Genomic DNA, 26,610 nt, shown 5'->3' with positions numbered 1-26,610 from the left:
TAGAGGTTATGTACGTTTCTGTACTTACATTTTCCGTCCTCTTTCATGTCCCTGGCTGGTGTCTCAATGGGCTACTATATAGTGCATTGCTTTCACTCAGTTCTTCATAAATTCCCGCTCATACTTCACCTCACAGAATTTACACAAAATGTGGTGAAATGTGATATGAGCAGACACTTCTGACAATACACTCAGTGAGGTGTGTCATGTTATTGTCGTTGCTAAATTGTTCATCGTTGGTCTTGTGTGTGTTATGGCGCTGATTTTGAATGTGTATGTGTGTGTGTGTGTGTGTGTGTGTGTGTGTGTGTGTGAGTGTGTTTGTGTGTGTGTGTGTGTGAGAGAGAGAGAGAGAGAGAGAGGGAGAGAGAGAGAGAGAGAGAGAGAGAGAGAGAGAGAGAGAGAGAGAAGGGGGGGAGAAGAGAGAGATAGAAAGAGGGGTGAGGAGAGAACCATGAAAACAGAAGTTTTTTACCCCTATTACGTTTTTTGTAGGGAGCCACTGTTGTATAGCTCATTGAGTGTTCCAAAAGGTGTTTTCTTGCAGTGTTGTATTTTCATTCAGGACTCTCTTTCCCTGTATTATTGCTTTTTATATGTGGTACTTCTCCTCTATTGTGAGTTTTTGTTAGAGACTTGCTTTGTCTGAGGATCTTAAGATCAGTCTCCATGTTTTTTGGGTGGTGGTTTTCTTGTATTAGATGGTCTGCAAATGTGGAGTGTTTACTGTCACTTCTTAGGGCTCTGAGGTGTTCGGAGTATCTCGTTTTGAAATTTCTGCATATTTGCCCTATGTAGATCGACTGGCATGAACTGCAGGTTAGCTGATATATTCCAGCTTTGGAGAATTTGTCTTCAGAGGAGTTCTTAGATCTTAGATTCTTCTGTACTGCGTTATTTGTGCGGAATGATATTTGTAGCCCTTGTTTCTTCAGTATGTTTCCCACCCTGTGCACGTTTTTGTTGCTGTATGTTAGTGTGTGCCATGCTGTACTCTTTGTAGGGTGTTCCTGGTATCCTGTGTTTGTCTGGAGCTTGTATTCTTGGTTTTCTGTTGTGGCTGGTGATTTGATGATGGTTTGTTCTCTTTTAATTTGTTTTTTTTTTAATTTTGTTGTTCAGTTTGTGTATCATTTGTGTATTGTACCCATTCTCTCTCGCTGTTTAGTGTATTGTATTTAGTTCCTGTGTGTAGTTGAGTTTGTCCGGTGGAGTCCTGTTGAGCCTGTGTAGCATGTGTCTGAAACTTGAGAGTTTGTGTGCTTGTGGGTGGTCGGAGTTGATGTGAATGGTTGTACTTGTGGCTGTAGGTTTCCTGAAAATTCCAAAATTATTTTTGTTGTTGATTCTGTGTATGGTAATGTCTAAGAAATTAAGCTCCATTCCCTCTTCTGTCTCAATGGTGAATTTTATTTTTGGGTGAACTGTATTTATGTCACTGTGTAATTGTTTTATTCTGGTATGTGTTTCATCAAACAAGCAAATAATGTCATCTAGATATCGATACCAGTATATAATCTTGTACTGTTTTGGATGTGTGATTTCACTGAATATTTTGTTTCCGATGTGGTTTAGAAATATGTTTGCAAGTAGAACACTGATGGGTGAGCCCATTGGTGGGCCATCTTTTTGCAGATAGAACTCATTCTTGAAAGTGAAGTGGTTCTGTTCTGTTATAATTTTTAGAGCTTCTATTTCATCTATGTGTGTACTTGTTATGTCCCCTTGACACTGCAGCTGGTTTTTAACAATGCTGATTGTTACTGCAGAAATTATACACTTTCACAGACAACAGAAACCTAAAAAATACCAGTGAACTGCAACCCTTGTATCTTTTGACATCACATCCATGTACACAGATGTGCCAGTAGAAGAAATTTGCTGTGTGCTGTTCCATTTCTATTTGGCTTACAGCCTTGTAGCGTTCAGACATAATAAGTAGTAAAATTGCAAACCGTCAGTCATTCATAAACTGTTGAAATAAAGTGTTCACAAATGTCTGAAGACAGCCTGATTTAAGGCGAAATAATATTTACAAATCATACACAAACTGTACCCTGTCAGTTAATTATGATGTGGTAGTACGTTCCTATGTTTAAGTGCTACATCAGTGCGTTTGATGGTTAACAAACACGTTTTTCAATAATGTTGAGTTTTATGTAAGAAATTGTGCTTCGTTTCCTCCACGCTTAACCCTTCCACAAAATTTATATCAGACCTCCACCCCCACCCCGCAGTTCTATGTTCCCTCTCTCGCCTTTACGCTTGTCCCATCCCAGATCCTGGATATGGTCTTCTTGCTGGAGCACAAATGTAAAATCTGAAGCACAAAACGATCACTTTAGGGTTATCTAAAAGTCTGGTAACGTGGAATTCACACTGATCCACAAAAAACAGCGTTGTCAAGGTCTTCTTAAACTAAGAATATATCTCTCAAATCAGACGTTGACATAATGTACCACTGGTCAGAACCTTACATTACCACTATTAATTTTATTGGTAATATTGGACCACTTGAGTCGTTTCACGTTCAGATTTTCTGTGAAGGTTGTACAGCTTAGTTCTTTTGATCCGCACAATATCGATTCATTGTTCCTGATAGCAATTTTATCAATTCATCTGGGATCTCTATAGCACTTCTATCTGTTATTTCTGCTCAGAACATGTGATTCTTAAAAGCAGTAGCTGAATGGACTGTCGACACCCTAGTCACATGTTCCATGATCAGAGATCGCTCCTCGTACTCGCAGTAGGTAGCGATCAGTTCAGTCGGAGAGTATCAAAGGCCTAATCTGGGAGTAGTGTGGTGTGTTTCTCTCCATCTGTTAACTGGAGACCAGCTGCTTTAAGATCTTTCTGGATTTATTAGATCCAATGTTCTCCTGTCTTCTTTCTAACGTTTCTCGTCAGTACTCGCTGTAAAATCCAATTTCGTTTCCTTGGCATGATATGAAAGTAGTAAAAATTTTTTTCGTCTTGATTATACTGGATACTGTTCAAATGGCTCTGAGCATTATGGGACTCAACTGCTGTGGTCATCAGTCCCCTAGAACTTAGAACTACTTAAACCTAACTAACCTAAGGACATCACACACATCCATGCCCGAGGCAGGATTCGAACCTGCGACCGTAGCAGTCGCACGGTTCCGGACTGCGCGCCTAGAACCGCGAGACCACCGCGGCCGGCACTGGATACTGTGTCAGTTTACTTCTCTTCATTAGCGTTACTATAGAGGTACGGGTTACTACGTAACAGTGAATATAACATGTTATTTGAGGTCGATCGGTTAATGCTTTTTTCCTTTTCAAATTATTTCCTATCGCCCTGCGTTATTCCATAATCTCCATTGCTCGTTCACATTCTCGTCCATAGTATATTAATCGTATCATCATAGACGTGGTACATGACGAAGTGAGATGTTAGCAGTCTTGCCATGAAACGTTTCCCAGTGATTAATTAAGACATTGAATGTTGTTTGGACTGACAAGGGCACAAATGGAATTCCGTCGACAATGCTTTAGTAATTTTCATTTCTTTGGGTGAGGTTCAAATTAGAATAAAACCTTTTTAAGACATCACTGTCACCGTCCTTTGTTTAAATTATTTTTTTTTTTAATCCACTATCGCAGTTTCTACCTTTAGTCGCTGTGCACTTGAACACAACGAATATTTCGTGCTTTACCACCCGACAAAATTTAAAATTGTGTGAGATACACTATGTGATCAAAAGTATCCGGACACCTGGCTGAAAATGACTTAAAGTTCATGGCGCCGTCCATCCGTAGTGCTGGAATTCAATATGGTGTTGGCCCGCCCTTAGCCTTGACACTCTCGCAGGTATATGTTCAATCACGTGATGGAAGGTTTCTTGGGGAATGGCAGCCCATTCTTCAAGGAGTGCTGCACTGAGGAGAGGTATCAACGTCGATCGGTGAGGCCTGGGGCGAACTCGGCGATCCAAAACATTGCAAAGATCTCCTCTAAGATTCAGGTCAGGATTCTGTGTCGGCCAGTTCTTGATAGAGATGTTATTGTCGTTTAATCACTCCGCCACAGGCCGTGCATTTTGAACAGGTGCTCGATCGTGTTGAAAGATGCAATCGCCATCCCCGAATTGTTCTTCAACAGTGGTAAGCAAGAAGGTGCTTAAAACGTCAATGCAGGCCTGTGCTGTGATAGTGCCACGCAAAACAACAAGGGGTACAAGCCCCCTTCATGAAAAACACGACCACACCATAACACCACCGCCTCCGGATTTTACTGTTGGCACTACACACGCTGGCAGATGACGTTCACCGGGCATTCACCTTACCCACACCCTGCCATCGGATCGCCACATTGTGTACCGTGATTCGTCACTCCATACAACGTTTTTCTACTATTCAATCGCCCAATGTTTATGCTCCTTACACCAAGCGAGGCGTCGTTTGGCATTTACCGGCGTGATGTGTGGCTAATGAGCAGCCGCTCGACCATAAAATCCAAGTTTTCTCACCTCCTGCCTAACTGTCACAGAACTTGTAGTGGATCCTGATGCAGCTCGGAATTCCTGTGTGACGGTTTGGATAGATGTCTGCCTATTACAAATTACGACTCTCCTTAACTGTCGGCGGTCTCTGTCAGACAACAGACGAGGTCGACCTGTACGGTTTTGTGCTGTACGTGTCTCTTCAAGTATTCACTTCACTATCACATCGGAAACAGTGGACCTAGGGATTTCTAGGAGTGTGTAAATCTCACGTGTGTCACAAGTGACACCCAATCACCTGACCACATTCGAAGTCCGTGAGTTAGGCGGAGCACCCCATTATGCTCTCTCACGATGTCTAATCAGTTTTGAGGTCACTGATATGAAGTACCTGACAGTAGGTGTCGCACCTAATATGAAAAACGTCATGTTTTGGGGGAGTGTCCGGATACTTCTGATCACATAGTGTATGTATGTATCTATGATCATCACACAGCTGAGCCTTATGAATATGCTAAGTTTTTGGCATTTTTTAAAACATAAATAACATCAAAATACACCATAAGATAATGTCTGATTGAAACTGATGATAATTTTTTAAACAGTGATTTAGCTTTCCTTGGGTTTCTCTATTTCAGCTTAGGCAAACATCAGATCACTCCTTCAGCAATACAAATACTGACTTTATGAGCCCTTTACTGTCCGTTTCTGCCACTGTCACGAAAGAGCGGTAAATTCTGACCATTCTTCCATGCCGGTACTATAATTTTTCTGGGGATGGCAGGTACTGATTGGATATAGGATGAGAAGGTACAGCACTTATTCATACACAGACGAAAACAAATTTCAAAAAAATTGAGTCAGTCCCATAGTCTTCACTCAGAATTACGGATAGGCTAGTGTCCTGGCTGTTGACTTCCTCCGACTTCTTGTCAATTGTTAACTGTGCATCCGTATCGTATCAATATACGTAATGACTAAAATTACTGTGCGATGTAATGTTAATGTCCTTATGGACTGTAATCTAATGAAAGAAAGGAAAAATTAAAAACCCACCATAGGCACGTAACCTTTCCAGTACACTCAAGGGGCCCGCTGATTTTGAAGTCGGCAGTCAAAGTGTGACGATCATCAACAGAACCATATCCCCTCACTTCATGCAACATTTTACGGAACTATAATCCAGAACTGGTGATCTGAAACTTTGCGCCATCAGCATCTCTAACATTCAAGGCCAATGGAGGTGACGTTTTTTCTCCATCAAAAACAGTGGAACGGGCTAATTCCTAGTGGAACGTCTGCGAATCAACGAACATTGACACTCTTGGTATGTAAGACGAATTGTAGCACTGTCTTAATCAATGTTTCCACTTAACTTCAAATTATTACAGAATTGTTTAGTGATGTGTTCTACATTTCTATGCAACCACACGAAATTTCGAAACCATTCTCCAACGTTACTGTCCTCAACGTCCTTAACTGCAGTGAAATTTGTTTTAGTTGCGTGGATACCCTAGACTACGAGCTGATGATCTGAAATCGTTACATCCAGCCGGCCGATGTGGCCGAGCGGTTCTAGGCGCTTCAGTCTGGAACCACGTGACCGCTACGGTCGCAGGTTCGAATCCTGCCTCGGGCATGGATGTGTTTGATGTTCTTAGGTTATTTTAGTTTAAGTAGCTCTAAGTTCTAGGGGACTGATGACCTCAGATGCTAAGTCCCACAGTGCTCAGAGCCATTTTTGTTACATCCAGCACTGACACATTGTATTCTAACAGCATGTGCATTATGGCGTTGTTAGATACGACTCAGCGTCCTGAATAGGGAAAGACTGGCTGATAAAGACCATTGATACAATTTGTTTTGCGAAGTGTCAATGTTATGTCGTAAGTGTAACGATTCTGTGTAGGTGATTGCGGAATCGTGTTTGCGCTTTTCATGACGATGGGTGATAAAGAACGGAAAAGACAAAACCATCTGACGGTGTACTTATTTCGAACAGCAACAATGGAACAGCCGGATTTAATGTCGTTTCAAAACCCTCTCTCTACGAAACAATGTCCAGACGTTTCCCCAAGCATTTTGCTTGCATTTAGTGAACAGTATTTACCTAGCAATGAAATAATTGAGAAAGATGTCTAGAAAATGTAATGGATAGAAATCTCGGTTATGAAGTTTGCTTGTTCCATAAGGACTCTTAGGAGTCTGTCAATCTGTCCATTAATAGTACATTGCATTTTCCGATGCATTAGCATTATGCCCTTTCCTGAAGGCCAACTTGTCTCTCGTCTTGCCGTACTATTTAGATAATCGTATAATGCATATTCTTTGCTTGTATAGCCTTTTTTGTACATGCAATTATATATATATATATATTGTATGCTACAGTTAAATAAGAGAAGGCAATAAATGACTGTAGGCAGTTGTAACGTTAAATGTACGTGTGGTATATCTGAGTAGCTGGGCTACATGAATTACCCTAACACCCACTGAAGATGCAACACATTAAAGCATTTACTGCATTTTAGTTAGCATGAAAAAAATGTACAATCTATAAGCGGCACACACGTATTTAAGAGGAGTCTTGCAGGGAGCTTTCTGGTAACTTCCAAGAATGATTGCCTATCGAACGCGTGGGCTACTAACGGTATATATCGAACCTGCGACTCGATGTCGACCACATGACTGGTGGCGTGAGTTATGGATATTCACTAGAGCAACGACAAAAGACGAACGTTTATTAACTTATAGTTAATAACAGATGAAAGCACGAGTAGTAACTTTACTGACTTATTCGTCAGCCACGTCTTATTCGTGCACTAATGCTCGTGTTGTGTAAGCCGCCAGCAGCATTTCTTTTCCCCACAACCTGGGTATACTCTTGCTATGTCAGTGAGAAATAGCAGGAGAGTATCTGTAGGGCCCATTTCTCCAGGCAACATCAAGTTGTAGAAATATAGATATCGGAAGATGTATAACTTTCCACGCTATATAAGCGAGAAATTAGATTTCGTCATGTGAGGCTCTCGGCTCTCGAAACTGCAACGCTTTCGCTTATTGCTATTCACACCGAAAACGATGAATTATGTTCCCCTGGCAACGCACTACACGTTTGCCATAATTCGCGCCACCAGAATCGTATGGTCGGCAGAAAGTCGCACGTTCAATATATATCGTTAGGTGCCCACGCGTTCAATAGGCAATCATTCTTCCGAATTACCAAGCAGCACAAGCGTATTTAACAAGATTCTTTGAGGGAGCTTTTTTGCTTCAGAACAGTCATAGGGGTGTCATGAACACTGTTCGGCCTGCGTAAGTAACCGAAGAACATTGAACCTATGTCATGGAAAAACAAATGAAATTCGAAATTCACAAGGTCTCATTTGTCTTCTAGAGTTGAATTTAAAATGGTGTAACCAGAAATATATAACACTGAAAATTTTGAAGATTTTACTGATAAGAAATACCACAAGTAGCTGGCAAATACTCTTTGTTGAAGCCAGTAATGACAGTACGAAAAGTAATCTGAGTGAAAAAGAAAAACATACCCCACGGTACCAGGAACTTCTCTGTGACCAGCAGCGGACAACATCTGAAGGCAAACTTGACGTATTATGTTCTCTTCCTGACCTTCCCAGATTTCTCTTTTCTTTCGACATCTCAGCAAAACAAAGCGAAAACATTCTTGTTTATAACAGAGGAGGCGAGAGAAGGATCTTCATATTCTTTAACTCTAATTTGCCGTCCTCAGCACTCACCCGCGCAACTGAATTATGCGACTGTCGCCTGGCAACGACTAGCATTGTTGCGTGTTGACATACTCCACAGCGATCATGAATCTGGGCCATAAGCATTGCTATATAAACATTAGCAAATCGGAGGCGAGCGATAGCGCCGAACGCCTGGCATCTCGTTGAACACGTCGTCTGTCGCTCCTGGTCTTCTGGAAGCTGAGCTGCAGGTACTTGAACCACAAAGTGTATCACTCAAAGTACCTTCTACATTGCTGAGCAACACGAAAGCATTTATGTAGCTTATTTTCATGACTTCGGGGCTGAAGTGTGATACACTCCTGGAAATGGAAAAAAGAACACATTGACACCGGTGTGTTAGACCCACCATACTTGCTCCGGACACTGCGAGAGGGCTGTACAAGCAATGATCACACGCACGGCACAGCGGACACACCAGGAACCGCGGTGTTGGCCCTCGAATGGCACTAGCTGCGCAGCATTTGTGCACCGCCGCCGTCAGTGTCAGCCAGTTTGCCGTGGCATACGGAGCTCCATCGCAGTCTTTAACACTGGTAGCATGCCGCGACAGCGTGGACGTGAACCGTATGTGCAGTTGACGGACTTTGAGCGAGGGCGTGTAGTGGGCATGCGGGAGGCCGGGTGGAGGTACCGCCGAATTGCTCAACACGTGGGGCGTGAGGTCTCCACAGTACATCGATGTTGTCGCCAGTGGTCGGCGGAAGGTGCACGTGCCCGTCGACCTGGGACCGGACCGCAGCGACGCACGGATGCACGCCAAGACCGTAGGATCCTACGCAGTGCCGTAGGGGACCGCACCGCCACTTCCCAGCAAATTAGGGACACTGTTGCTCCTGGGTTATCGGCGAGGACCATTCGCAACCGTCTCCATGAAGCTGGGTTACGGTCCCGCACACCGTTAGGCCGTCTTCCGCTCACGCCCCAACATCGTGCAGCCCGCCTCCAGTGGTGTCAGGAGAGGCGTGAATGGAGGGACGAATGGAGACGTGTCGTCTTCAGCGATGAGAGTCGCTTCTGCCTTGGTGCCAATGATGGTCGTATGCGTGTTTGGCGCCGTGCAGGTGAGCGCCACAGTCAGGACTGCATACGACCGAGGCACACAGGGCCAACACCCGGCATCATGGTGTGGGGAGCGATCTCCTACACTGGCCGTACACCACTGGTGATCGTCGAGGGGACACTGAATAGTGCACAGTGCATCCAAACCGTCATCGAACCCATCGTTCTACCATTCCTAGACCGGCAAGGGAACTTGCTGTTCCAACAGGACAATGCACGTCCGCATGTATCCCGTGCCACCCAACGTGCTCTAGAAGGTGTAAGTCAACTACCCTGGCCAGCAAGATCTCCGGATCTGTCCCCCATTGAGCATGTTTGGGACTGGATGAAGCGTCGTCTCACGCGGTCTGCACGTCCAGCACGAACGCTGGTCCAGCTGAGGCGCCAGGTGGAAATGGCATGGCAAGCCGTTCCACAGGACTACATCCAGCATCTCTACGATCGTCTCCATGGGAGAATAGCAGCCTGCATTGCTGCGAAAGTTGGATATACACTGTACTAGTGCCGACATTGTGCATGCTCTGTTGCCTGTGTCTATGTGCCTGTGGTTCTGTCAGTGTGATCATGTGATGTATCTGACCCCAGGAATGTGTCAATAAAGTTTCCCCTTCCTGGGACAATGAATTCATGGTGTTCTTATTTCAATTTCCAGGAGTGTAGATAGTGCTACTGTGTCGCGAACCCATTTGGTTCATAAATTTGCGTCACAATCGATGCGTCTTTTTTTTTTTTTTGTTCTCTGATAAACAGCGCATTTCTACTTGTGTCGCCCTTTTTCTCTTTTCGTTACGTCGCATTCTTATTTCCAGTAGCTACATATCTGTGCTTGGCCCACTAACCCAGCGCTAGCTCAGTTCCTCGTGGAAGAGATTACAAATCACCTTTTTGCGCAATTTCCAGCCTAGCGTATGCACCCACAGTGATGAAATGGTTTTAGTGTAGCGCCTGTCAACGTTAAGCGAGGGAATACTTAATTTATTTGTAATGTATGTAGTTGTAGGCACTTTATTTGGTTACAAATCACTTTCACAAACTAAGCACTTATGAGTACTAACTTAAATATTTTATCTGTTCTACAGTTGTCAGGTTCATGAATTACGCTGTCATAAAACTCTTATTCTGAATTTTGTTTGTTCCCCGCTAGCATAAGTTCCTTCAACGACTAATTGAGTGGTTATGGTTTAGAAGGGTGTCGTGTTTGTCAGATGGAATACATGGTTTTGCTGCACTTCATAATACAGGATGAGCACGAAGTCTTGCGCTGATTATAACAATTTATTACAGAATAACCGATTGACATAATAATTTACATTTGATGCCGTTACATAGGTTAGTGTTACTAGTTTTTTTAAGACCACTTACGTTTGTAAACCTCAAAGTGTGCTCCCTTGGTAGCTCGGAGAATGACGAGGTAGTATTCCAGTTCTCGTCAGGTGTTGCGTAACGTGTGTTCTGTCACAGTACCCACCGGAGCTTGTATCCTAGCCTTCAGTTCGTCGACGTCAGCAACTGGTGTAATGAAAACTGTGTCCTTGATATAGCCCCAGAAAAAAAGTCAAGGGGCGTAATGTATGGAGAAGGGAGTAATGTCCGGGTCGGTGGATTGGAAGGAACGGTCCCACACCCTGGCCACCCCGATCTCCAAACATTACGCCCCTTGACTTTTTTTCTGGGGCTATATCAAGGACAGAATCTTCGTCACACCAGCTGCTGAAGCTGACGAACTGAAGGCTAGGATACCAGCTGCTGTGGGTACTGTGACAGAATACATGTTACGAAGCACCGAGCTACCAATGGAGCACACTTTCAAGTTTACTAACGTAAGTGGTCTTAAAAAAACTAGTAACACTAACCTATGTAACGGCATCAAATGTAACTTATTATGTCAAACGGTTATCCTGTTATAAATTCTTATAATCATGGCAAGACTTTGTGCTCACCTTGTACATTCCTCTGATTTGGCAAGCCTTTATTGTTGTTTCTAGTATGCTGGCCTTTGCAACAAGAATTGCAACAAATATATTACTTATAATAAGTAACATTGACTTTTGCAAATAACGCTTCTATTAAATTAATACGAAAGACCCAGGATCATTTAGAAAACAAAAAGTGAAAAATTTTGCATGGAGGTGGACGCCAACCTGCTGCCTTCTTACAGCACTACCAACTACGCTATGTCTCCCACTTGAAACATGGGTTTTCGTATCTCGTATACAACGTCTAAAGACTACATTTCCAAATGATATTAACTGATATTTAATATGCAAATTGTACCAGAAAGGCGCGCATTCGATAGATCATCATTGTGCCGTAGCGCTGAAACTGTATACTTACAAGCACATAGCACTTAAATCCCGTCGAACACGTGTGAGATGCATTGGGAAGATGCACTGCAGCTCGTCCACACGCACCAACGACCATCCAACAGTTGTCAACAACAGTGGAGAAGGAAAAGCCTTACCACAGGAACACGTTACCAGCATTTTTTCCAGTATGGGAGCAAGTTGCAGGGCATGCACTGCCGCCCCTGGTGATCACACACCCTATTAATAACCAAATCCCGTCTTTTCAAACGGTGAGGGGACCGTAATGATTCGCGATTACTTCAGAGTGATTATGGTCTTTGAATAAATAAAGTGTCATTTATTTTGGTCTCTTAGCGTGTTTCTTTATGTTACCTTCTGCGCTACACTGTTGCAGTTCTTTCTGCGTGTGGTCTATGTGTCATCCAGTCATGTTACTTGGCTGTGACACTGCAAGCAAAAATTACTTTTGTCCTCAATTTTTTCCACACCATTTTATGATGGTAATTTCTAAATTTAGTATTTCTAGCAGGAGGGCTTTGACATCGGCTTACGTCACTCTGTAACATGATATCGTACTTTGGTGTGATTCAAAAGTAGCGGAAAACCGACTATTCCTTTTATTAATATGTTGTGTATGTCTGTTCTGTGTTAATGCAGGATTATGTTCCTCTTTATATGGATTCCCAGCTTTCATGTCCTCGTCTCTGAAGTCAGTCACGCTGCTGTTATCCCCAGAGATTTTATTCACGCATGGCTGTCATACATGTAAGCAACTGTGTCATTTTACCGTTGGTTAATATCAAGTGATCTGTTTCTTGTGACTTACTAAATTTTGTAAGAAATCATCCGTCTTAATGAGAACTGCTTTTCAAATGTTTGCCATCGCCATGCATCCTCGCATGCTATAGCTGTAGTGATGGAAGGAAAAAAGATCACGTCTCTTCCGATTCAGAACTATATCCAGTCATACACTGAAGAGCCAAAGAAACTGGCACATGTGCCTAATATCGTGTAGGACCCCCACGAGCATGCAGAAGTGTCGCAGCACGACCTGGCATGAACTCGACTAATGTCTGAAGTACTGCTGGAGCGGATTGACACCACGAATCCTGCAAGGCTGTCCATAAATCGTAAGAGTAGGAGGGTGTGGAGATCTCTTCTGAACAGCACGTTGCAGGGCATCCCAGATATGCTCAATAATGTTCGTGGCCGCATTGTTTGGTGGCCAGCGGAAGTGTTTTAACTCAGAAGAGTGTTCCTGCAGCCACTACGTAGCAATTCTGGCCGTGTAGGGTGTCGCATTGTCCTGCTGGAATTGTCCAAGTCCGTCGGAATGCACAATGGACATGAATGAATGCATATGATCAGACAGGACTCTTACGTAAGTGTCATCTGTCAATGTCGTATTCAGACGTATCAGGGGTGCCATATCACTCCAACTGTACACGCCCCACACCATTACAGAACCTCAACCAGCTTGAACAGTCACCTGCTGACATGCAGGGACCATGAATTCATGAGGTTGTCTCCATACCTGCAGACGTCCATCCGCTAGATACAATTTGAAACGAGGCTCGTCCGACCACGCAACATGTTTACAGTCATCATCAGCCTAGGCCTAGGCCTAGGCGAGGCGTAAAGCGTAGCGTCGTGCAGTCATCGAGGCTACACGAGTGGGCTTTGGGCTCCGAAAGCCCGTATCGATGATCTTTCTTTCAATGGCTTGCACGCTGACACTTGCTGAATGCCCAGCATTAAAATCTGTAGCAATCTGCGGAATAATTACACTTCTGTCACGTTAACGCAAGATCTTTTTCGGCCGTAGCGATGTCGGAGATTTGATGTTTTACGGGATTCCTGGTATTCACAGTACACTCGTGAAATGGTTGTACGGTAAAATCCCTGCTTCATCGCTACCTCGGAGAAGCCGTATCCTATCGCTCGTGCGGCGAATATAACAGTACCCTCAATCTCACTTAAATCTTGATAACCTGCCATTGTAGCAACAGTAACCGATCTAACAACTGCACCAGACGCGTGTCTTATATAGGCGTTACCGACCGCAGCGCCGTATTCTGCCTGTTTACATTTCTCTGTATTTTAATACGTAGTTTCTTTGGCGCTTCAGTGTATATCCAGTCACATTTTACATATAATGGGTGTTTATACAATGTGCGCCACGTCTCCGTGTAGTCGAATCATAATATTAGGACCCAACTGTTCACAATAAAATATTAGGGTTTTGATAAAGATTTAAATTGCCCCATAACGGCGACGCTGCACGCGCAGTGGCTGTGAGTGAGAAGAAATTTACACAAATTACTTTTTTCCTTCCTTTATTATTCTAGGGCAAGTACTGAAGACAGTGGTTATATGCCAGTTGCGGTTACTACTCAAGTACAGTAATAGGCAGTCCTCCTTAGATCGAGTTCGGAGATAAAGAGATATAATAGTGAACTAGTGTTTCATCCCGCCTACCATTGTATATTAAAAACAGAGCACTATACTTACATTTGGAGAGTCCACTAAAAAATTATAAGTAGCTTGCACTTCGTGTCCCGTGGCATGATCCAAGGAGTTAGTTTTTAAGAGTGTTCTATTTCCAATCAAATTTTGTTTTCAACCAGCACACAGCTCTCATTGTATTCCGTGGTATTGATGATAACAAGTTTAGTGTGGTAAATAATTTATTTTGTGGTTACAGGGTTCCATTCTTTTGCGAGAAGGCGTAGTGTATTTCGTTGTTATTGTGTCTGGTTATGTTGACTTCATAATTTCATTTACAGATTAGATGTACCTTTGGCAATGTGTTAACGTCATCAACATTGGATTAATTAACCGATGCGAATGAAAACACGCTCTAGGGAAAAAAGTTCGGTAAAGATGAGTCATTTGAAAGGAGATGCTTGGGAACAAGTTATGTTATATAGAGCAGTCACAATGCCAGGCCACAGCGACGGAGAGGAAGCAGTGGCCGAACTTTCACGAGAAACGAAGACGGAATCATTACGCAAGGAACGCGCGAGGTCCGCCCACCTCAACGGCAGATGTTTCACAGCGCCGAAATGGCAGTAACGCCGAAGTCACTCCCCGAGAGGACTTTGTCTCCGAGGTGCCAAGCGCCTGGACAATAGCGGCCGAGGCGAGACCCACAATCACACTCGCTTTTGACACGAATCGATATGAAGCTCTTACTACAATTTCACACGCAGAGCACCAGCAAGTATAAAATTGAGCATAAAATCAATTACAGTTGTCAAAATGACGGGTTAGTCGCAATCGTTATGAGAGAGTGGGGATTCCGTAAATCAAACAGAGAAAGAGGTAGGAGATTTAAGGTCAGATTTGACGTCCGTTAATAAGTGAAACGGTCAAAGCCTTTAGTGACAGTAAAGCAGTGTCGGTCGAGCAACTAGAAATTCGATTAAGGACACTGGAGAATGATCTAGCATTGAGTCCTGACTGTGCGTGAATGAACCAGCATGAAAGCGCTAGGTTTTACGAGAGGTACATGAAGAACAGGCCAACGGCCTTGATGCAGTGGTAAAACCGGTTCCCGTCGGACCACCGAAGTTAAGAATTGTCGGGCTGGGCTAGCACTTGGATGGGTGACCATGCAGTCTGCAGAGCGCTGTTGGCGAGCGGGGTGCACTAAGCCCTTGTGAGGCAAACTGAGGAGTTACTTGATCGAGAAGTAGCGGCTCTGGTCTCGTAAACGATATACGGCCGGGAGAGCGGTGTGCTGACCACACGTCCGTCCATATCCTCATCCAGCCTCCATGACCTCTAAGGTTCAAATGGCTCTGAGCACTATGGGACTTAACTGCTGAGGTCATCAACTTCGAACTACTAGAACTTCGAACTACTTAAACCTAAATAACCTAAGGACAACACACACATCCATTCCCGAGGCAGGATTCGAACCTGCGACCGTAGCGGTCGCGCGGTTCCAAACTGCAGCGCCTAGAACCACCGGCCACTCCGGCCGGCTGACCTCTAAGGGCTGAGTTTATCTTTAAAAGAAGAACAGGCTGAACTGCAACAGCATACCGAGGAGGTCAGCAAGATCACTGACGTAGTAGAAATTTTGACGACCGCAGTCAAATAATTGTTGCTACCGAACGGGGAGGATTCTGACCATACGAGTCCTATGAATACTAACCAGGGTGAAAAGGCCCAGTCACTCCTCCAATTTAAAGGAAATCAGGTGGGAATAAACTGCAGACATCTCAAAGTGTTGTGTCACCTCCAATGCACCACTGATCGTGATAGTGAAGTGCGAGATGCCTCAAAAGAGGTAAATTGCAAGCATGAGAAAAGAGAGAAGATGCACTGCACAAAGGTGGAAAAAATGTGAGCTCCTATAGAGAGTCTAAGTCATGTACAAAATAGGTTGCTGCATCCATGAGTGGACGGATACAAAGCACAGTATGATGTAGATGATGACGAAAGCATGACACTACTTGTGTCTGTCCGAAGTATTCATTGTTTTCCAGCTACTCGACAGCCAGATTCCTAGCAAGTGGATTTATCAGTTCAATGACGCATTTTTGTCAAGGTCGCCCGTTCTGAAAATGAGCTTCATATGTGTGCACGTCAGCGGAATGTACTGTCTGTTTATTTTATGGATTTGCAATCCCAGGCTGCTGGCTATTACTAGATTCATTATCATTTTCCGTTTTTGTTTGCTGCTATCTATTGTTTTACTGTTCTATATAAGTGTGAGTGTGGGACTGTTACTGTCAGTATGCTTGCTGCTAGAGCGGTTTAAAGCAGTTCTCATCTAAGAGAGAAAGTGAGTGTCCATCTCAAGACAGTAAAATTGGATAATTCGAGTGCCAGAGCTAGGAGTAATTGTGAATTAGATCTTATGTTAATGCTGCTTCAAGGGTACTAAATTATTGTGAATAATGTGGTCCCAAACTGTGGTGGTATTATAGAGTTATTTGACGTGAAAATTTTTTCGTGGCTCGATATAGAACTATTTATGAATTTTGTGGATTTGCTGATTCCCTCCAAGTGTAGAGGAAGAAAAGTATGATTTTGATTGGTTTACATTCGTTTATGTTCGCTTGAGGTGTAGTAAGTGGTGTAATTATGATCAGGGTTTTCCCATAAATGGAGATTGTTACAGTCTCTTTTTGTAGTACTTGCTTAGAGAATGGTAGTAGTCTAAACGATTGTTCTGTGCTTAGTCTTGATGATGTTTGAAGTATTTCGACAGTGCCAACGACTCTGCAGACCATTTGAGATGATTTTGTGGGATGAATCTCTCCTAGGGTAGAAGACGTTTGATAGACCGCTAGTGAGAACTGAAGTGATCACAGTTACTGTATTAAGGGTGGAGCATCCCTCTTTGTCACTCAGACTTCATTAGGGTTAAGATCTTTTGTGTCAGTTGTAAATCCGAATAATATGAGAGGTCACGGCACGTTATTGATAATTTGGATAGGAACAGTTTAGACACCACGAGGGGAGAACTGATTGGGAGGCAAATTGTGATTGAAGAGAGAAATGGAATAGAAAGGTACTTTTCCCTTGTTTCTGAACTTTGGTAAGGTAACGGCAACTATTTTTGAAAAATGAAGCATGAAATGATTAGGCTAAAGACACTGACGTTTTCATTTTTGTTTTAAAATTGTGATTGTTGAGCATTTATTTTCCTGTTTCGGCGGAAAAGTGAACATATGTGGTAAACCAAGTGACTACATACATTTCGTAAATTTTCAGTCTGCCTTTTACCCCAGAATGGTGTGCGATTGGTGCACGTATGTGTTGTTGAACCATCGTGTTGGTCTATGTATGTGAACGTCTTGCTGTTCAGTGGTGGGATGAATGCTTCTATGGGCTCGATCTAATGATGTTTTCTTCTTTTAGCTAGATTATTTAGTTTGCATATTGTTGTCTGGTCATTTATATATTTAAGAATTGATGATTTGGCAGTGGAGCTGCTTTTGATGACAATTACCTGATTTTCTTGTACTTTTCATGACTGTATTTCTATCATTCATCTTTCTTGTCTGTTTCTGGGAATATCATTTTATGTGCACAACGTGCAGGACGCTTTTTGACGAATGGTAAAGATAGCACTCCAGCTTTGGAAGAGAGTGGAATATACAAAATTACTTGTAATTGAGGCAAATTCTGCATACGTCAGTCTGGCAGGGGAGCACCCGCTTGAAGAAGCACCGCAGAAGTTGAAAACTTAGAGAGGGAGTGACTACTTTGGCAGACCAACTGCTTAAAGAAGGCCACAGTTGCAAGATGAAACATAAACGTTACATCCATAAAGGAAGGAAGATGAACTATCTTGAAATTTTGGAAATCAATAAATACATGGCCCCTTAACCAAAGCTCAGTACTGAATGACCAGACACAGTTCCCTTTCTCACACTTCTGACTGCGGATACAACTCATAATCCCACCCAGCCCATGTTGCAAATTACCCATCTTACATGTCCCATTCTCCCTTTATTACAGTTAGTATAATTTCTGTCAGTGTGATAAAAAAGTTTACTTTGTATAATCACAGCTGCTTCACTCACACCCTTAATATCACTATTGCAATATTACTTATCTGTTTGTAATTTAGGACCTATTAAAGACAAAATTATTATGTTCAGCCACGTATCAGGAACATGTCACCAAATTTTATTGTTCAGTTATTTTCCTTCCCGTACAACTGTTTTAATTTTTTCACAGTTCATTAGCATCACATTTACACTGAAATAATCCCTCTTGTTTCATTCCTAATTCTAACACTAACATTTTCATCTCTGGAAATGGAGATACTCTGTAGATGCACTAGTTTAAGATCTTTCATCCAACAAAATTTCACTGCACCACATACAAACAATAAATATTGCAGATATTATACCAGTGTTTCGTGTGTTTCATTCATAATGTATAAAATATTCTATTAAGAAGCGACGGAAAAGTCAATCAATGCCAGCTGCTCTTGTCATGCTATCTACAGATAATGTACTCGTAATTGGGGCTATTCATCTTGTGTATTTATTAATCAGAGGTACCGAGACTGGGCCTACTACTGTAAGTGTAACGTATGTCATCTTAGTTGTGGATTATATTATCATGAAACCGTTTCTTCTTGAGTCAGTTGTAGGATTATGAAGAGATGGTGAACCACTTTCTTGGCTTGTTCATGCGACGGTAACTGTGTGTGCGTAGGGAAAAGCAGAAGGGTCCACTGAGCTAAACGGATATGCCAAGGCGTTAGTGAAGTCACAGTTCATTTCAAAAAGGCATAAATACATATGCAGTAAATTTTTTATTGTTTACTGCAGGCGATTGCGGATACGGAGGATACTCGTTGAACTTGAGCCGGTTAAAATTAAAAGATTGCAGGGCTGCCACCATATTTCTAATCGTAACAAATTTAGAGAATAATAGTGAATTCGACATGCAGAGAAAAAAATTTAATATATGCGTAATATGTATTTATATACCACATGGTGTTCACGTTAGCGTATAAGAACACGTTGACAGCATGCAACGTTGTGTCAAAATTTCATAGGTATCGATGGAGTACTATCAGAGATTAAGATTATGAAGAAAAGAGCGTGAAATTTCTGCTAACAATATATCCGCTTCATATATTAGTGTGTGTGTGTGTGGGGGGGGGGGGGGGGGGGGGTAGGTAGGGGGAGTGTATGTGTGTGTTTATTTATATATCATATGGCGCTCCAGTAGGTATACAAAATCATGTGCCCGTTCGAATGAAACGTGGTAACAGAATTTGAAAACAATTGGTGAAAAACTTTTGGAGATTTAAGATATCAAACAAACGAACATTTACATTCATATAAATAAAAATGGAAATGTCCGTTTGTTCAAAACAGAAAATCTCCGAAAGTTCTACGCCGACTGCTTTGAAATACTGACACATAGCTGCCTTCAAATACGCGCATGTTTTTATATACCTCTTTTTAATATTTACAACACATTAAAAATCTATAATATACCAGTAATATACAGTGAACTGGAAACGTGAAGGAATACGTAAAGCACAGAAGCGTACACGCCGACCTCGTCTGTTGACCGACAGAGACCGTCGACAGTTGAAGAGGGTCGTAATGTGTAATTGGCAGACATCTATCCATACCATCACACAGGAATCCCGAACTGCATCAGGATCCACTGCAAGTAGTATGACAGTTAGGCGGGAGGTGAGAAAACTTGGATTTCACGGTCGAGCGGCTGCTCATACGCCACACATCACGCTGGTGAATGCCAGATGACGCCTCGCTTGGTGTAAGGAGCGTAAACATTGGACGATTGAACAGTGGGAAAACGTTGTGTGGAGTGACTAATCACGGTACACAATGTGACGATCCGATGGCAGCGTGTGGGAATGGCGAATGCCCGGTGAACTTTATCCGCCAGCGTGTGTAGTGCCAATAGTAAAATTCGGCGGCGGTGATGTTATAGTATTCATGGAAGGAGCTTGCACACCTTGTTGTTTTGCGTGGCACTGTCACAGCACAGGCCTACATTGATGTTTTAAGCACCTTCTTGCTTCCCACTGTTGAAACGCAATTCGGGGATAGCGATTGCATCTATCAATACGATCGAGCATCTGTTCATAATGCACGGCCTTTGGCGAAGTGGTTACTCGACAAGAACATCCCTATAACGTACTGGCCTGCACAGAGTCCTGACCTCAATCCTATGGAACACAGACTTCGTGCCAGGCCTCACCGACCGACATCGATACCTCACCTCAGTGCAGCACTCAGTGAAGAATAGGCTGCCATTCCCCAAGAAACCTTCTAGCATCTGACTGAACGTTTGCATGCAAGAGTGGACGCTGTCATCAAAGCTAAGGGTGGGCCAACACCATATTGAATTCCAGCATTACCGATGGAGAACGCCACGAACTAGTAACTCATTTTGAGCCAGGTGTCCGGTTACTCTTGATTACATAGTGTGTATTGGAAATGTGTGCGATCCCTTTTTTCTTTTCCATTTAATCAGACACAGCCTCAGAAACGTGTGGCCGGGAACAGCTAGTATTTAAATATTTCCTTTAGCGTGATAGCGTGTCTTTGCTTAACACAACCAATTACTGCAACGACGCGAAGATGCGGTTGTCTCACTTACGTCTATTAGTCACAAGATATCGAAACAAGATGAGTGCACTAAACAGTGTTCGAGAATGTCATTAGTTCGGTTAAAAAGTTGAAAACAAAATAGCGCTTATTTAATTTTTTTTAAAATAGAAATAATATACCGTGGAGCTCTCTCTATGCGCGGAGTGATTCAGCTACGCATAAAGAGAATTCTTTGAAGGAAGAACTTGTTATCCTGTATGTCGCATCAAAAACGAGAGCCTTCCGAACCCACTTGTTATTCCGTTGGTTAAGTGACACACGAAACGGATGGAAGCTGTTTGCGCGCAAAATGTAAACAACACTGGGCTGAGTTATTCTAGCGGCACTCGCAGTTTCTCTAGAGCAAACATGTGTATTATAAGCAGCAGCTGCGAGGACATCTATTTCATTCGCTTCGACTTCTGAAGACTTGCTCCTTCCCCTCTGCATAGTATTCTAATTTCTTTCAAATAATAATTATTTGCACATTGCTGAATTTTCATTCTTGTTCTCTTCATGTCCCATCTACATTCTCTGTGATAAAACAGAATATCTAGTTTCTCTACGTTTGTGAAAGACATTTATTTTTTAAAACTAACCAGCACTGGGACCACACAGAGTCAACGCTAAATTTCCTGTGTGTCATTTTTACACCGGCGCTGCAGCACTCTGTTTCCTCTCTATCCGATGTCATAAAACAGCCGTATCAGACACAGCTAATGAGGTTCTGCGGAAGATAGGGAAATACAGAAAAAGTAGAGGAGTATGGATTTCGGTGCCAGAGATGGAAACACCTATTAAAAAATAAAAAAAAGGTAGCTTCCAAGCCATTCTTAAATAATACCACAAATTAAAAGACTAATAAACTAAAAGAGAAAAGAAATAATGCAAAGTATACAACTCGAAAAGGGCACGTAGAATCATGGGAACGCTTTATTAGCAACATACAGCGTGATTTACATGCCAGACAAACTATCGCATATAAAATGATGAAATCGCTTAACAGGGAAGAGAATGATCGAGGTATTGGGTTGTTTGGGGGAAGAGACCAGACAGCGAGGTCATCGGTCTCATCGGATTAGGGAAGGACGGGGAAGGAAGTCGGCCGCGCCCTTACAAAGGAACCATCCCGGCATTTGCCTGGAGCGATTTAGGGAAATCACGGGAAACTTATATCAGGACGGCCGGACGCGGGATTGAACCGTCGTCCTCCCGAATGCGAGTCCAGTGTGCTAGCCACTGCGCCACCTCGCTCGGTGACCGAGGTATGAAATCACGAAAGTCCGCATAAGTCAGCAATCTGTTTTATGATCACAACACGTAGATACTAAGTTTTAAATACTGCAATTTCTGGAAACTACTAATCGGATTTTGATCAGTGAAACGCCGTTGAATTTCTCTCCTTTAGAGCTGCCACACTAGAAAGCAGAAATTATCATAGTTTCATTAAAAAACGTGAAGTTAATACCGACAGCTGTGTAATAAATAAGATATGAAAAGCAACTATACGTCATTTAGTGATGACTTCACCATCAATTTGGGTAAATGAAGGATTACTACGTCTTAGTGGATCAGAAAGTATTGGAGACTAACAACTTAGCGATATCATCCTGTATGTTTCCTGCCTCGTTTTTCAAAAGAGGACTAATCTCTGCACATAAAAGGAAATGTCCTGACTGACTCACTGACTCATCATCGCCCTGCACAAAACACGAAGTACAGAAATTTGCAATTCGAAGAGGGTGTTGATCTTAAACTCTATGCGTCGATTAAGTAGGGAATTTTCGAAAATCCTCCCCTAAGGGGATAAGGCAGAGGAGGAAAGGTTTATTGAAAATATGTCGCTATTAAGGTGCTTTTGAAGCTAGAACTGTGAAAATTAGTATTTGGTTTCTCGGTGCGAAATAAATACTTGTTTCTGAATTTTGTAAATTTAATCCCTATGGGGGTGAAACAGTGGCTGAAATTTTTTTAAAAAATAAAACCTTACCTAAGCATTACTACAGTATTTTTAAAGGTCGCCTATGAAAATTGGTATTCCACTTTTCGTCTAGAAATAAAAAAAAAATGTGTTGCAATGTTTTTGGAAAATTCAAACCCTAGGATAGTGAAATAGGCGATGGAAGTTTCTATGGAAATATTTCACTATAAAAGCATTTTTGAAGCTAAGTCTAAGAAAATTTGTATTTAGCTTCTCGATTTAAAGAAAAATAACACGTGTTTCAGTGTTTTCAGAAATGCAACTCCTAAGGGAGTGAAACAGGGGATGATAATTTTAATGTAAATATTTCGATATTTAAAAACATTTTTAAATCTAAATTGATGGAAATTGGTATTCGTCTTCTTAACAAATATGCGATAAGGGATGAAATTTTCCGTGCAAGTATCGCCACAAGAATTCAAAAGGCACGATGAACCGCCAACTCCAGCTACCAGAATCGCTCTACTGTAGATAGATACTCTGCAAGCCACCGTAAGGTTGGAACGTCGCCTTTGAAAAATTATACATGACTGTGCTTAAACTGACACACAATATTTTTAGCGCAACGCAATCTGACTTTCAATAATCCCTACAAAAGAATGGCCCTGACTAACATTAACCTATACCTTTCACAAATCACTTACCTCACAAAAATCTTCGTTACTCGAACTACTGCAATACAGCGAGCGCCACTACTGCCAGCTAAATAAAATATTGAAACTAGGGAAGGCACTAACTACTGATAGGCATAGTTAGCAAATGAAAGATTTTAATAGAGAACAAACAATGTATTTACCTTAATAGTGTTGAAAAATCATAATATACATAGCAGTTCATGGCATCCAGTCTTACAAATTTCAGAACTCCGCCATTTCTCTCCCCACATCTACCACTGCTGGCAGCTCACCTCCAACTGAGCAACACTACGCACTGTTAACATCCAGCTGCCCAACACTACAATGGCAGACAACAATGCCAACTAGCCACAGACTGCACACAGCACAGCCAGTGATTTTCATATAGAGGGCTACGTGGCGTTACCAATAAAAAAAACCTAAACAGCCTACTTACATAGCCCCCAAGCTCCCCACAAAAAAATTTTACAAATTGTTTGGGGCAGTGGCCAATAATGATTTGATAAAATTTTTCATAATTACAATAAAGGTATCGAATACACACACTTATTGATACAATGTTGGTCAAAAGCTAAAATTTTCTCACAGTCCGTAAAGACAGTCCTGATCAGTCATCAGAGTAAAATTGCAGTTTTTTGAAGAAGTAGTGTTGTCCTTCCAACAGAAAGACAGTGCTGACTCTTGACATGCAGACAGGTAATGGGCCACAACAGAGCAAACCCACAGCAGAGCCAGTCGAAGTTTTGAAGAATATTGGTAGGTAGGTCATCACAGAGCAGACCACTGTAGTCCTGTTAGAGCTTACGGTATTGGTGGATCATCAAAGGTGCAGACCCACTTCAGTCTTTGTAGAGACGGCCAGCAGCCATCTGTTGCGACTGTGCAGGTGCATAATCACCATCGAAGAGTCTTGTACTATATAGTAAGTTCATAAACCACCACTTGAGCACTCACAAAGTTTTTGGAATTATCCTTAGAACCAGCAATGCTGTTAACCAGTCCCTTGCTGAATTATCGACACACATGCAAACACTAACAGCGCCTACTTCTCACATATTGTCCATATACTATGACCAACAGGAACGTGTGCAGTGAAATGTAGCTTACAAGTTACTTAATTTGATGAACTGGTGTCAATTACAATTTTATAACATAAGAATAAAATAACAAAGGTACAAAATACATCATTAAGGAACATAACAATGCAGATAACATTTGTAGTAATACAGACTTTACAAAAGAATCGAAATAACATATACATCAGTGTTACGGGAATTATGACATAAGTACATACATAAAAGATCAGAATAACTTTCGAAATATCAACTTCACACATGAGCATTAAAACAAAACAATAAATAATGTCTAAGCATCTTTACTAAGTAAATAACATATCATCAGAAAAATTCAACAACATAAATCTTATTAGCTAGACACATACAGACAGGAAAAACACAAATTCACATAGTGTAATAACACAAAAATATAGGACAGGGTTTGTTTTCACTGTAACATTTGTTATTGCAGTCCAACCCAAAACTTCATTCCATAGATCTTTCGTCTTATTTCAACATTTGTTTCCACCAAAAAAAGTCCAATCCAAGCATGTTTTCTGTATTTATATGTTCACATATTTCTTACCTCATTATTTATTTTCCATTATCTTACCACATCATTTATTTCCAAGAAAATCCTACCTAAACCTGTTGTCTATAAACCCTACTATTTTGTTCATATCCTCTTTCAAAATACTTTTTTGGCCAAACCATTTTCTTATAGCTTCTCAATACATTTCTTCCAATTCATCACAACTTGTTCTCTTATATAGCCTACCCCATCTTAATCTAACTTAAATCTACTGAGATCAGATGCTAAACTAAGGGACGAGGCAATGCAGCAGCACAAAACAATTAACACAAACAGCAATGACAAAAAAATGCAAAGTAGCAAAGCAAGCAGCAAATACAATATTACAACTAATATAAGGCAATACGCAGCAAACAAGAAAAATAAATCTGTAGTAAAACTGGCTTCATAGAGTAATACAAAGTGAAATTCAGTAGCACTATGCGTGGCAACAGCAGCAGCAAATGCAATAACTTATATCTAAACATGACAAAGACGAGCAGAAAAAATATTACAGTAAAAATGGCCATGTTTAATACCCATGTCACATCTTAACACTAGGGTGATGCATCACCTTAAGTTACACCACTAAATAATTTACCCAGTCATTGACAAAAATTATGTATGCAATTCCTGTGAAGGGAAATGTCTTTTTGTGCTCCCTCCTTTTTTTGAAGTAGATTATAAAGTTATTATTTACTGGATCTGTAGGCATAATATATTTATATTAGTACATCTATAAAATTTTATTTTAACCAATGCTGCAGTGCAGCTAGAAACTAGATATTAAACAAAATGAGCAATCTCTCAACTGCAAAGACAATAGATGTAAAATGTTTCTCATCATTTCATCAGGCATTTTAGTAAATATCATAAATTAAGAGCTCCACAGTGTAACCATATGTTTTCAAGTTTGAGTGTGTCGTATTTGCGATGCTTTCTACAAAAAAATGCCAATAGTGAGGATAATGGCCCCCTTTATACCACCTGTGCCTCTGAAAGGCACAAACTAATGGCTTTTTTCTAGGCGACTGTCGCGCAGCTGGGTGCCCACAACTCATTACGTGAAGGTGGTCACTTAACTTTCTTACTGAAATATTTACGACACCAGTTTGCATTACAGTGACAGTCTCATACAGAAAATCTCACAGGTCGAAAATTTGCGTTGCAAATGTGTAGAAACAAAATCCTATGAATATAACAGTGTTCAAAAAGTTTTCATCGGCATTGTGATACATTCACACATTTACACACGATGAACCGCCAACTCCAGCTACCAGAATCGCTCTACTGTAGATAGATACTCTGCAAGCCACCATAAGGTTGAAACGTCGCCTTTGAACAATTATACATGACTGTGCTTAAACTGACACACAATATTTTTAGCGCAACGCAATCTGAGTTTCAATAATCCTTACAAAAGAATGGCTCTGACTAACATTAACCTATACCTTTCACAAATCACTTACCTCACAAAAATCTTGGTTACTCGAACTACTGCAATACAGCGAGCGCCACTATTGCCAGCTAAATAAAATATTCAAACTACGGAAGGCACTAACTACTGATATGCATAGTTAGCAAATGAAAGATTTTAATAGAGAACAAACAATGTATTTACCTTAATAGTGCTGAAAAATCATAATATACA

Source organism: Schistocerca serialis, chromosome 5 (assembly GCF_023864345.2).
Source record: "Schistocerca serialis cubense isolate TAMUIC-IGC-003099 chromosome 5, iqSchSeri2.2, whole genome shotgun sequence".
Classification (NCBI taxonomy): Eukaryota; Metazoa; Arthropoda; class Insecta; order Orthoptera; family Acrididae; genus Schistocerca; species Schistocerca serialis.
This window is presented reverse-complemented; position numbering follows the sequence as displayed.